The 13,657-nt window shown below is 42.3% G+C and overlaps 1 long non-coding RNA gene across 2 annotated transcripts; it reads left to right on the top strand.

The window, feature by feature from the left end:
* Positions 1 to 304: 304 nt before the first annotated feature.
* On the top strand, positions 305 to 13,529 carry LOC104322121 (uncharacterized). 2 transcript variants are annotated; one of them, XR_011329454.1, is made up of 6 exons: positions 305 to 1,331; positions 3,241 to 3,325; positions 8,018 to 8,239; positions 8,801 to 10,568; positions 11,217 to 11,336; positions 13,300 to 13,529. It is a non-coding gene; the product is annotated as an uncharacterized lncRNA (long non-coding RNA). The 2 variants fall into 2 exon arrangements; XR_011329453.1 differs by having other exon boundaries at positions 11,410 to 13,529.
* Positions 13,530 to 13,657: the final 128 nt, after the last annotated feature.

Here is a 13,657-nt window from a genome sequence, read left to right as displayed (position 1 = left end):
GTGGTGTTTCCTGTGCTGGAGACGGGTGAGTGTGGAAGGAGGCGGGGCCGACGCTGACTGGCGGGGGGGGTGGGGGGGCCGGTGAGCGGCCGGGGCGCTAGCCAATCCGCGCCTCACACACACAGATAGGGGAGGCGGGGGCGGGGAGCGGTGTGTATTCGGCGGCGCGAGTAAAACGGAAGGCGGGGGCTTGGAGGGAGATGATGGGCAGGCCCCGCGGCCAATCGTCGGCAGAGTCCCGTCCGACGAGCGCTACCGGCCGACGTCGCCTTCGCCCAGCTCCCGTTCGGCGAAGCCCCCGCCCCTCCGCGCGCGCGGCCGGGGGGCGGCCCCCGATTGGCCGGCGGGGTGCTCGGCGGGGGACACGCCGGGCGCGCGGGGCGGTGGCGGAGCGCAGGGAGGGCGGGGTGAGCGAGCGAGCGGGCGGGCGGGCGCGCGCGCCGCGGAGGAAGTAAACAACCCGTCAGCGCGCGAGCGACCGTTGGAGCCGAGTGCAAAACCGGCCGTCCCCGTGACACGCGTGTGTCCGCAGGGCTCCTGCCTCAGCTCCTTCGTCCTCACGTACCCTGGGAACCTCCACCAACCCCCCCGGCAACGTGCGTTGCCTGTTCTGACCGGAGGCGATGCGGTTTCACTAAACCGCAGTGCCCGGCGGTAGAGCGGTTTTGTTATTTTGGACGCGCCGCTGCGTCGTTCGGCGATTGTCGTGGTCTGGGGATCGCCCGGTGCCGGTCGGGGTTGGGTTTGGCTCGAGTAGCGACCCGCTTCACTTCCACAACTGCTCGGTAACCACATACGATGTTCAGCTTGTGGTATCCAAGCAGGCCACTGACATAATCCCTGAATTTTAGATCAAAATACGATGAGTGAAGAGCAAAATCCTTCTGTTTTGCAACCCAGTTGTGAATGGGCGCGCTTGGGCGCTGTAAAATTCTCTCTCATCCATCCAGGTTAGTTGTGGTGGTGTTAACATACAGGGCTAGGCATTATCAGAGGCGCAGGTGTTCCACCATTTAAGAGAGAGTATGGGAGGGTGTGGAAGCGTTTCTAGCCCTCTTCCTACCTCCGTAATGCTTTCTTCCTCTCCTAATTAATTCTTTCCCCTGCCAGCTCACCAAGTGTCCTCGGAGAGGCATTTAATTGGCACAGAAGCACAGCAGCTCCGTGACCCTCCCCGCAAACACTCGCGGCCAAGAACAGAAGCGGCTCCCCTACCTTCCTGCGTCTGCTGCGGCGGTGGAGACTCCGCGGTGGAGGTCAGGGTGTCGCCCACCGACGCAGGCCCCAGTGGTGCCATCACCTCATTTTTAATAAAAGTGCCCCTGCCAAAGGTAGATTTGAGTTAGGAGTTTGTGTATATCAGTCACGTAACTGTAAAAATAGTCATCTTTTCTGTAATATGACTGCAAATATCGTTTCCCGAGCCAGTAATTTTGACCATATGTCTCTTTACTAGCTCTCCCTTCTCTCTCACTCAAATATAATGTACTTGATTTGCTTTCAAGGTCGTTGTTTGTCTACCTCACCTATGATTCATTATTTAGATGACAACTCTCACCAATCCCCGACACCAACTTCCACCACCCACGTGTTAAATTTTTGGATAAATAGCTCTATGTTTTCTTTCATTCTGCCTCTTGGATGTGGGAAAAGAGATTTTCTGGAGTCTCCAGTAACTCAATTTGGAAGCTGGCACACCAAATCTTGTACTTGCCATATTGATTGTTAATGCCTCATTATTTCTTTGTACTTCTCCATTCTCTGTCTGTTCACTGCCTGCTCATCATGCGTTTAAATGGCAATCTTTTTTTGTTTTGTGTTTTTACAGCATCTAACACAATATGTTCTTGTCCATGATTATAGCTCCTAAGTGTTATGGCAATACAGTGAATAAGTTGTAACTACAGAAGTGTAATTATTCCCCAAACAAGTATTATAAACACTAAGAAACTGAGATTAAATTTAGTTTTTAAAGAAATTCAAACATGTTAGTATGAAAATAACACAACTAAACACCCCAGTAACGTTGGTTCTGCCAAGCAATGCTATCATGCAATAGCTGTACAATTATATTGCATTACATTGTTGATAGCCCTGGTAGAATTAAGCTGGTTTTTGAAGATGTATTCCTTTTATTTTTCATGCTTTTCTACCTGGTCCGTCAGTTGGGTGGAGTTGAGATTGCTTGCGCATTTCCATATGTTGTTTGGATTTCTTTCTGTACTTTTACATGAAAATTTAACGTGGTTTTAAAGTTTTAAATACATGAAAGACTTAAAACTATAGAGCAAGGTGAACGGCATTCGTTACATGCTTATTCCAGCTGGTTGCTGAAGGATACATGTGGGAGGAAGAAAGGAAACAATTTGAAAGAAAAGGGGTTGGGTTTTCTGTTTTGTTTACGGGTTTTTTTTAGTCATCAACCTCTGGGCTTGCTTGACAGTAACTATGAATAAGCTGTCTCTGTATGTAAGAAGAAATGTATCAGTGTTTTCTGGTCTCTCTTAAGTCTTTTACTGTTACTCTGCACTTGCCATGTTTTTGCTAGGGAGTTGAGAAAGCAAAGCATGCGTAATTCAGTCATGTAGAATTTTGGGGTGGTGGATGCACGTGATCAGACCCACAGGTAGCTGCAAAGACCAGAGCTAATAGAAATGGATTTTTCTGATGGGCCCTCTCTGGCTTAAAAAGAGTGCTTAGCCTTCCTGAAAACTGAAATTTTTCATATTTTTCTATGTGACTATTTGGAAATACTTCCCCAAACTGCAAACTAATCTTTAACTTGCATGTGCTTTCTCAACTTTCATTAGCAGGAAGAATAAGTTACTTGTTTTATCTCTCTTCAAATAAATGTTGTTTAGACTCTTTGATGCAGTTATTGAATCAAAGTTACCAATTTTCTGTCGTAATGATTTTTTATTTTTGTAGCTCCTATAAAATATGTAAGAATACCTGTTATTATGTGATATCCTTCCATTACCGAAATAATTGTCTAGATACAGGATAGGAGCTAATTTTACTATCTTTTATGTTACAGAGTATTATAACTTCCACAAACTTTTGAAGATTTCTGTCTCACTGTTTCTCTGGCTACTGGTCTAACCCATAGCCATAGTTTACTGTAAAGTCAGTGCCCCACTGTTACATAGAGTCAGTTTTATACTCTTTAGTTTCACTTACAGAACCCAACATAGCCTGAGTATGAAATGCTGCCTTAACTGTGGTTATATTGTCTTCCAGCAACTGTAAAGGGAAATCAAGATCCCCTCTTTGTGTCTCTTGATCTCCACCAGACTTGAAGAACCTGTAGTTCTTAGAGCTGGAGGTATGTTTGCTTTATGTTTCATGTATTTGCTCTTTCTACCCTACCAAGTGTCTGCATGAGGCAGGCGCTGTAACAGACCAGAAATTTGAAACCATTTCTCTTATTGTAGTTTCCACAAGTGGCTATAATAATGTCTGTAATATGAAGTAATTAAGCGATTGGTAGTCGTACTGTTGAGCCAAACGGAGGGCCATAGATGTCATCTGCTGCAGAAGTATTGAGGGACAAGTAACGGATTCCTGTAGGTGTCCGTGAAATTCCGCAAAGAGCAATATTATTAATTCAGTTAAGATGTAAGAGGTAAATGGTTTGGACACAATATCGCATGATTTATCGCGCATTTCTTCTAGTTTCACCAGTCTATATTATGCCCATCCTCAGTTGCATCGACAGGAGTAATTCCCCAATAAAAGACAAAAAAGAAGTCAGTTTTGTTGAGTAGTAAAACACAGTCCTAGCTCAATCTTTGACATGTTCATAAAAATGAAAGGAACTCCAGATTACCTCTCTGCAGAAATTTAAAATAAAAATATCCCAGAAGTATTTAGCAACCAAAGGATGATGAGTGAAAGGTAAGCTTCATAGTTTTTAATTTTATGTGTTACACTGTTTCACTAAGTATAGATTTGTATATGTTTCTAACACTTTATTAACTATTTTAACTTAGTTTGCAAAATAAATTAATGTAATTCTTCATAATGTATATTTATGGCCCAAACTCTTCCCCTAGAAGTCTCATTTTATCTTTACATCTCCAAAGTAGCCTGCTCTCGTTAACTTCTTAGCAGTTCTGTTCTCAGTATGGACATACTGTGATTTTTACACACAGCAAAGTTAGCTCACGAAATCAAATAGAATAGCAGCTTTAAATTAATCGATTATAGCTAGGTTATTCTGCAGACGAGGAAACTTCCCAATTCATTGTATGTCGGTGGAATGAGAAAATTAAATGATTGTGACGTTTCTTAGCCAAGATCTAGAGGAGAAAAATGCCTTCTGTTTATGGCACAGATCGGGAATTCTAAGCTGTCGCCTGAGTTTGTGGCAGGTTTGCCCTACATCCCTCGGCAAATCTCTCAATCTATCTTGTTCTTCAATTCCTTAGTCATTAAATGGAAATAATAATTCCTCCCTTTCTCAGAAGAGTGTTTTTGGAGATAAAATCTGTTGATGACTGAGAACCTCAGGTATTGTGGTATCAAGGGTTATATAGAAATCATTATAAAAGCCAACCTGAGGGCTTCCTTTATCCCTACAAAATGCACAGAATCCACCGTGTGTCAAGAGTCCCCTAAACATGCATTTTCCAGGTATGAGGTAGATGAACTCTTACTTCTCTCATCCAGGCCTGCCTTGCTGTGTTGAAATAAGATACCGGAACGTTCACAGCATTTATGATGATGCTCATTTATGAAAATGTATAGATTTGAATTTAAGATTTTTAGGCACAAAGATTAAAGGCAGACATATTAAAGAGTTGCCCAATTTAATTTAGAGGGAGCTGCGGGTGCTCAGCACCTCTCTGATAATGAAGATCTGGTTGTTTACTTGTTCCATTATACTCCTTTCACCATCTATCTAATCCTATCACATAATTGTCCACAGAAAATACGCAGACGCTTGGTTTCTTTACTGTTTTGTATAATTGGGGATAGTGTCACCATGCAGTGAAAAGAACCACAGAATGCTGTTTTTCAAAGGCATATGCTCAAATTTGCAAAACATTTTCTCACTGGGTCAGGAATGAATAGTAAGATTATTCTGCCTATTTGTTTTCCTATTTATGGATAGTGGCTATTTGGGTTATATAGTGATGATAGCTTTGGGACTGTTAAATACTATGCAACTACTTTAGTGAAAGAAACATAAAAGTGCCCCTTTGCAATACACAGTTTTTGGCTGTATGTCCAGGTCAGTAAGATACAGAAACTACTAAAGCAACCAGACTTTTATAAACTAATTTCACAGATAGTCTTTGGAGAATAGCAGGGTGGAACAGAAATTAAAGATACCCATTTATATAACTGGAAATAAAAAATGGTATAATCAGTGTCAGTTTTCAAGTACTAATGGTAATGAGCAGATGGGACTGTTTTCATAAAGGAAAAGCATTTTTTCCCCAAACTGAGTGCAAACGAACCTTTCCTGTCACCTTTTTTTGCTAGTACATCGTATTTCCCAAAAAGGTGTTATATATTGATTAGCCAGCATGTCTTTAATTCTTTGATTTTTAAAAAAATTATTAGTGGAAGTTAAAGAAAATACCCTCTAGACAGCTCATAAATGAGAAATTTCAGCTTTATGCTGGATGATAGAGCTTCTGTAATTATTATCTCCATCCTTGCTTGTAAAAATGCCTTAAGTTAAAAAAAGCAACAAAACAAAACAAACAATTTGCCTTTCAGTTTCATTTTTTGACTTGGGAAGTTGCAAGTAATTTTTGTCTTCCTTTCCTAATGGAGGTTTCTTTAGCAGTAGAGGTAGCAAATAGAAGTTTGCAAACCGCATTTGTGTGTTTGAGGTACTTGCTTGTTGTGGTGACAGCTTCAGTCTTAGAGTGTCAATACTTGAATACCAGTGGAGGTCAGATTGTTTTTAACCTGAATTTCTCCAGCAGTATCTGTCTCAGGGAATGAGTGTCCATGTGCTCATCTTAACCACAGCCACACTTAATGAATTGACTATTACTTATGCAGTTTTATGTGGTGTTATTTTCCTTTAGCTTCTTTATTTTATCATCTAGTTGACAGAAATTGTCCTTTCTTTTTGGTATAACAGAGAAAGAATTCTGTCTCATCTGTACAGCAAGATATATTGAGTTTTTAATCTTGTTATGGCCAACAAAATAATTTTCTGAAAATAATTCCCGTGGAATCTCCTAATTGTGTCTGAATTATCATTCTTTGTTATGTAAGGGCATATATTTTAAATGTTTATGGACAACTGAATTAGGAAAAAAAATTGGAATGCACAGTTGTTAATTGACTAACTCTTTATTTAGATTTCTTGTACTTCCTGATACATGGAGTAGAGCCAGGTTTCGTTAGAATTGCGGTGGTGTATAATGGAGCAACAGATGATCACCTGAGCTTAAGAAAAATATTTATCAGAAGAGAAATTATCATCTAACTTAAGGGAAAATATTTTAAAGAAGGAATCCTGGCATATAGAATCCTTTTTCACACAGAAGCTGGTACTCCCACGTGTTGTTTTCTTTTTCAGCTGAGTCTGAGCTTTCTGTTGGAAAAGTTGGGCTGGTATTTTTGCTGTACGGTATCTTTGACTGACAGCTCAGAAATGTCTCCATTTGTCATATAGGAGCAGCATAATCCATTTCTGAGGATACCAGACCTTCTGTCAGTAAGAAATAATACTGTAACTTCACTATTACTTTTTTTTTTTTTTAAAGAAAAGTGGCCAATTTCCATTGCAGAATAAGTGCCAGCTTAGGGTGATGTTTCAGTCTTCTTCAAACAATAAATTTCTGTGGTAACTGCAGTGGTCAGTGCATGGAAAAGTGCCTTTGCTCCTCGCTGTATGGAGCCATTTTTACGCATTTGCAGGAAAGCATGATAGTGGCTTTGCACATGTTTCTCTTTCTTACACACTATTATCTAAATACAGGTAGCCCATGCAAGGTAGTAAAGGGGTGTTTTATGTCTCTTCACTCTATGGAACAGGGAATGATACAGGTTATAGTAAAGGACACCACTCCAAAAAACTTCCCATTCTAAAGCACAAATGCCTACAAAGAAGCAAACTAATTGTGTGGAGCTCTGCAAGAAAGCATAGGGTGAAGCAAAGAACAGAGCTCCTCTCTGCTTGCGTTGCAAAGGGGGTGTCTGCATCAGCGTTTTAGGTTTAAGAGCTCACTTTTGAAGAGGACTGAACGTCTTGGAGCATGCAAACTGAATTCCTTTTTGATGAATCTAAACCAGAAGATGCATTCCAGGAGTACAATCATTAGTGTTTTAGTTTGGATTAGAAGTTAACTTTTAAAATTAATTTATCATTTGTTCCTACTCACCTACTTTGATTTGCAATGTGTAGCAGTCTTGGAGTGCGCAAACTGAATTCCTTTCAGATGAAATTAGATCAAAAGCTGTGGTACAACAGCACGATGATGGATTATCTGTTCATTGAACCAGCCGAGAACTGCTGTCAGGTAAACTACAAAATGCATGTAGAGTGGACATCAAGTTTTCCACACCAACTCTTTGTCCTCCAGATCTGCTCTACTGTTCTGTATTTCTTGCTAATGCAGACATAGCTGTAATGCACTCCAGCTGCTAATGAATAGTCAATCTACGGGACCAAATTAAAGTTAGTATAAAGTAAAACCCTGTAAATCCATGTAGTATGAACTTCATGTCCTCAGCACTGTGTCTTTTCATGTGGTGCTGCACTGCTTGATGCAGAAGATAGCTAGTGGTAGAACATTTCAGGCTAGCAGGTAGCCTCAGAGGGATAAATAAGGAGTAAACAAGACAAATCAAATTTTTGCTGTGGATAAGCTGAAACCTTTGCTCTGTAATGCCTCTTGTCAGAGTAACGTAAACATTCAGTTTGTCAAATGGATTATCTTTAGCAATCCATGAACTATCACGTGGGTTGGGAATCTCAAGAAACAGTTTGTCAAAGTTGTTTTTATGAGGTCATCTAAAAATGTAGACGCTTTTGTTAATATTTCAGGATACTACTGAATTTCAAGGATTATGGGTGTGAAACAACTATGCAGACACCAAGGTCAGTGAAGGGCAGAGGAAAAAGAGGAAGAGTTTGATCAAGAAGCCAGTCCTTTGGCAAAGAAATGTGAGGAAGGAGCGAGAGAAATCGGACATGAAGCAGAAACTACCCGGTCCCTGACCTCATCAGAACTTGGAGACATGCGGAAAGATGACAGCTGCCAGCCAGGTGAGCAGATTGCTGCCTGGCTGCTCCGAAGCTGGGGTAACAGGGCCAACAGTCAGCAATTGGGAGGTAAGGAAGTGCAACAGTGGGGATCCCTTGCTAGAAACCAGGGAATTGAGAGAGGAATTGGAAAAGAGGCAGTGATTTGCAGTCTCTGGAGATGGTGCCTCTGAAGTGTGAGGCCAAGATACATGTTTAAGGAAGATCTTGTGAACTACCCAGGAAAGCGGACAACCGTGGATGAAGGCATCCACTACCTGAGAGAATTAGTGGTACTCTAAGTCATCTACAGTGATCTAGACAATGATGAGGTCTTCAGAGATCCAGAGGAAGTCCTGTGCACACAGGCCACGTGGAGGAAGGTGATTCAAAATGCCCATATTCTCCACCAAGTTCTATCCATGGCACAGGGAGAAAAGACCTTCCATAACCATTAGGAAATTAAATTAAACTAATTTCCCCAAGTCGAGTCTGTTTAGCCTATGATGGTAATTGGTGAGTGATCTCTCCCTGTCCTTATCTCGACCCACGAGCCTTTTGTTGTATTTTCTCTCCCCTGTCCAGCTGAGGAGTGGGAGTGATGGAGCAGCTTTGCTGGGCACCTGGCCTCCAGCCAGGGTCAACCCACCACGTTATGGAAGAAATACTTGAAGAATAGAAGTGATCTTCACAATCTATCCATTTCTTGATGTAGAGGGCAACGCCTCCTTTGTCACCTGTCCCTTCTGAACAGCCTGTAGCCATCGATAGCCGCAGTCCTGTCATGGGATTTGTACCACCAAGTTTCAGGAATGGCAACCAGGTCATAGCTTTCTAGGACAGTGGCTTCCAACTCCTCCTGTTGGTTGCCCATGCTGCGTGCATTAGTGTAGAGACACTCCAGCTGGGCTGTGGGCCATGTCACCTTTTTACAGGAACACACCCTTAATTCCTTTGAGGTATTTCACCTGTGTTCCCCCATTTGCTCTGATTACCTCAGGAGCCCCTGGCTCATCTCCTTAAGACTTCAGGTGTGCTGCAGTGTACCCAGCAAGTCTCAGAGGAACAGGCTGAGGGCCCTTGCTAGCACTTCATCCCTCTAACCTTGGCGTGTCGTCCCTTGGTTTGTCATGGGTGAGCCTGATATTATCCCCCTCCTCCTTCAAGTCCAGTTTAAAGTTCTGTCAATGAGCCCCACTAGCTCCTGAGCAAAGACCCTCCTCCCCCTTTGAGAAGGATGAATCCTATCCAATGCCAGCAGGCCTGGTGTCATGTAGACCATTCCATTATTGAAAAACAGTAATGGGTAATAGTCCGAGGGCTGTACCAGGCTGGGAAGTTTCCTAGTGATGCCCTTAACCCAGGCCCCAGGGAGGCAGCAGACTTACCTAAGAGGAGGGTCTGTCCGGCATATTGGACCGTCTGTTCCCCTCAGAAGGGAGTCACCTACAACTATAACCCGTCTTTTCTTCCTCATGGAAGTGGTCGTGATATGGGGGTTAGACCTGTCTGACCTTGGCGACACCTCTGGTGCAGATGGACCATCATCCACATCATCCACTGACTGGCCTTCCACATCCAGAGCCTCATACCGGTTGTACGAGGCACCTGGGGAGGCGAGGTGGGCAAGGAGGGGGTTCGCCTGCCGCCCCGAGCATGGACTTGCCTCCACTGACTCCTTTCCTTTAAGCTACTGCCTTCTGCCTGGCGGGGGGAGGACAGAGGATCCCTTTGATGTTTTTTTTCTGGTGGTTGTTCCTGTTTCTGTCTCGGGAAGGGCAGAGCATGGTTCCACCAGCCTCTCTCTTTCGACTCCCTGATGCTCCTTAACCTTTGTACTTCCTCCCGTAGCTCTGCCACCAGGCTGAGCAGATCGTCCAGTTGGTGACACCTCACGCAGCTGCTCTCGCTACTGCCATCCGTTACCAGTGAAAGGCTCCGGCACGCCCTGCAGCCTGAGGCCTGGACGGCTGCACGCTTTTGTGGGAGCTCTGTCCGGGTTGCCACATCCATTCTGGTGAGCGAGGAGGACGTGGCTCTCAGCCGGGTGGAATCCCACAGCAAAGCTCCTCCAGGGAGGGCCACGGCCGCCGGCTGAACGCCCCTCTGGAGCCGCTGGGGGTGACGATGCCCTTCCCGCGCAAACTGCGGCGCCACGCGCGGGCGGGGGGGGGGGAGGGGTGGTGGCGGTTGCTGTGGCAACGCCCAGGTCTCGCGAGAGCTGCCGGCGCTTGGCGGGTCTCGCCGCTGCCTCGGCGCTTCCCTGCCTGAGGGACCCCCCCCCCGCCGGGATCTGCCGCTCCGCTGCGGGCCGTTCTGTGGTGCTGTCATCTAGGATTTCTGTAAACTTTAGGTAATTAAGGTCTCAGCTTTCCATGTGTATGATGGATATGTCTTCTCTAGATATGAGATACGTAATTATCTTAAATGGGTGGCAGGACAATACCGACGTTTTAGAAAACACAGATACTAAATAGGCTGTTCTGCTGTTGAAAGTCATTAGCAGCGGTGGTTGCTTTTTTTTGTTAACGTAAAATACATTAGTCTTGTTTAACTATTGCAAAGTGAAGTAATGCTGAGTAGAAAATAACGTGTGCTGGTGCCCCTCACAAAGTTAGTGCTTTTGAACTCCTTGACACATTTCAAAACGTAGGGTAAGATGGAATCTTTGCTTGTAGTTCCAAGTACAGGACAAAACATAGCCTTACCAGTTCAGAAGGAGCTCAGAAAGAAATTATGACTCAGAGACGGTCCTCTGAATCATACTTCCCCTGAGCTGTAGCATTGCACAAGTGGGGAGTGTGCGATCAGCCCTTTGCCAGAGGAAGCAAATTCCCTCTCCCATGTCCAGTCAGCTCCCTTTGCTGATACAGAAGGCAGCAAAATGACGATTATGTTTACTTCCGACCCAATTTCCCCCAACTTCTCCACTTACTCATGGAAGGAGATGATGTCTCTTCGAGGTTTGCTCATTAATACAGTTTCTGAAAACTTAATATAGTTTTCAGGAAGGATGGCGTGATGGCACAGCAGAATGCAAGAACGCCTTACAACTTCCACACGGAACTTTATGGCCATCAGATGCCTGGTGTATTAAGTATGTTTTACTGCTCATTTTTAGGTAGGTGGGACACTGTACTCGTCGGGTCTGAAACTAATGCTTGTTCCTTGAGCACTCACTTTTCATCCTATAGGAAGCAAATCTGTCGCAGTGAGCGAATATATCAGCAACACCTACATGGCTTGCAAAGTACTGTTTGAGTTTGATTCCAGGCAGATTTGGCAAGACTAATGATCACCAAGTAAAACACCATTAAACAAATCTGAGTTCTTGGTAATTTTTTTCAGAAAAGAAACCGTACTCACATGCAAACCAACAAAAATAAGTATTTCCTGTGTTTTAAATTTAAGAATTTAAGAACAGTGTGAGCAAATAATCAGCTGATCAGCTAATTAAGCTCTGCAGTGACTTATAACAGATTCAGCCAGCAGATTTTACAGATGAACAGTGATTTATCTGTAAATAATTGAAATTAAAGTATTCATTTGTTAGTATTAGATCAGCTAGCAATGCAAAGGTCCATTGTTCGTAATGGCTAAAGAGGTTAATGATTCTGGTAACCTACTAGGAATCAAGCATTTAGAATTCTAATTTGGTAGGAACAGTAATTCTATGTGAAGCCTGACATTGAATAGTTGGGGGTTTTTTCCTGGTTGATGAAGGAGGAAAATCTAAAGTAGATAGGATAGCATATGTTGAAATTGGTCATTTCAATGATAGACATCTATACATTTATAGTGAAATTTTAAGAAAATTTTACCTGAACCATGCACTTAAGGGACAAATTATGCACCTATCAATATAGGAGGAAATGCATGAGGAAATATCAATTTGTTCAGTTTAGCCTGTAGGACTGCTTGGGTAAGTGGCTGCTCACCAACACAAATATAGATTGTGCAATCTAATTTTAAGCACGCAACTTGAAATTCCATTCTGTATGATCCTTACACCTACGTTTGTTCTTCAGAAAGAGCATTCACAGATTCACAAGTAGTTTTCACAACAACTAAACATTTTTACAAAAGAAAATAGGTTATAATAAAGCCAGGAAAAAAATTATGTTGCAATAAATTGAAACAACAGGAGATTGTTACTGAGTATTTGCTCTGTGTCCTGATACTCAATTGTCTGGGCTGTTCTGTTATTCTTGTTAGTCTTTTATGCTTGTCAAGCTTTATTTTCCATCACTTTACAAAAACTGAAGAATAGACTGAGAAATAAATGATCATAATTATAAAAAATATGATGTGCCTGTGTTTTTTAGGAACGTAGCAGTCATTCTGACAGATACGCCCTTATAGTGTAGAAGGTAAAACTGGTAAACCTGATCTAGACTGTCTCTATGACTGGCATACCCTGTGGCCAGTGAACAAGTGTTAGTCTGCTTCCATGGTATTATTCACAGTTTTATGGAGTTCTGAGAAGAGGCGTTATCTATAGTGCCTTTTTAGGTAACAGTGACATCATTTGTATGAATTGTTTTATATTGTACTTATTTTTAATATATCGGAGTAGATGAACTCAGCACTTCTTGGTACTGATGCATCTCAGAGAATAGGGTAATTTTCCCCTGTACCCATGGCTTGATGTGAGTGACAGTAGGGGAGAGGAAAGAGTCTGCGTAAATGTGTTGTATCAGTGCAAAATCAATCACTTAATGCCTTTCAGGGCTTCCCTTGCTACTGTGCTTTCGGTAATAGAATTTTCTGTTACTTAGTACTGTTGGCAGTTCAGTGTTATTTCTGTGTATTTGTACAATATGCAGCATAATGACCTTCACAATATGAAGAATAAATAATAATAGAGGGGCAGTGAGTCTCTAAATTATATTTCATACTAGATTAGAACAGGCTTACCTCTCTTTTTTAATAAAGGCATTTGATATATTTTGAAATAAAGTATTTCTTCATTTTTTTGAATAAAAACACCTCCAAAATTTATATCCTAAAACTCCTGAAGATAAAATGTACAAGGTATGCATTTGTATCACTGCATTTCATAGCAATGTATTTCACATCTCCAGGCAGTTTATAAAGGAGTAGTGCTCAGAAGATTTCAAAATCTTGCCTAACATTCTGCTGTTGCTTCTTAAATCAGATTCTGAAGTGTTCGTTCGTCAATTACTTTTGAATCTTGCAAAGTGAACCTGGCACTGGATGCTAATCCCTTCAACATAAAAGCATTGTATGATGTAATAAAACTGTATTTCATACAGTCTTACAAATAAATTATGTCCCAAATAAGTTTATAGAATTCATTACTATTTTTGTTTGTCATTTGGATGGGTAGTTACAGAACAAAATCAAGGGTATACATGTAGATGACATAAATAAGTTTAAAGAATGAACATATGCAACAGATAATACCCCATGTTTATTCTT

Source organism: Haliaeetus albicilla, chromosome 23, assembly GCF_947461875.1.
Source record: "Haliaeetus albicilla chromosome 23, bHalAlb1.1, whole genome shotgun sequence".
Taxonomy (NCBI): Eukaryota; Metazoa; Chordata; class Aves; order Accipitriformes; family Accipitridae; genus Haliaeetus; species Haliaeetus albicilla.
This window is presented reverse-complemented; position numbering and strand designations above follow the sequence as displayed.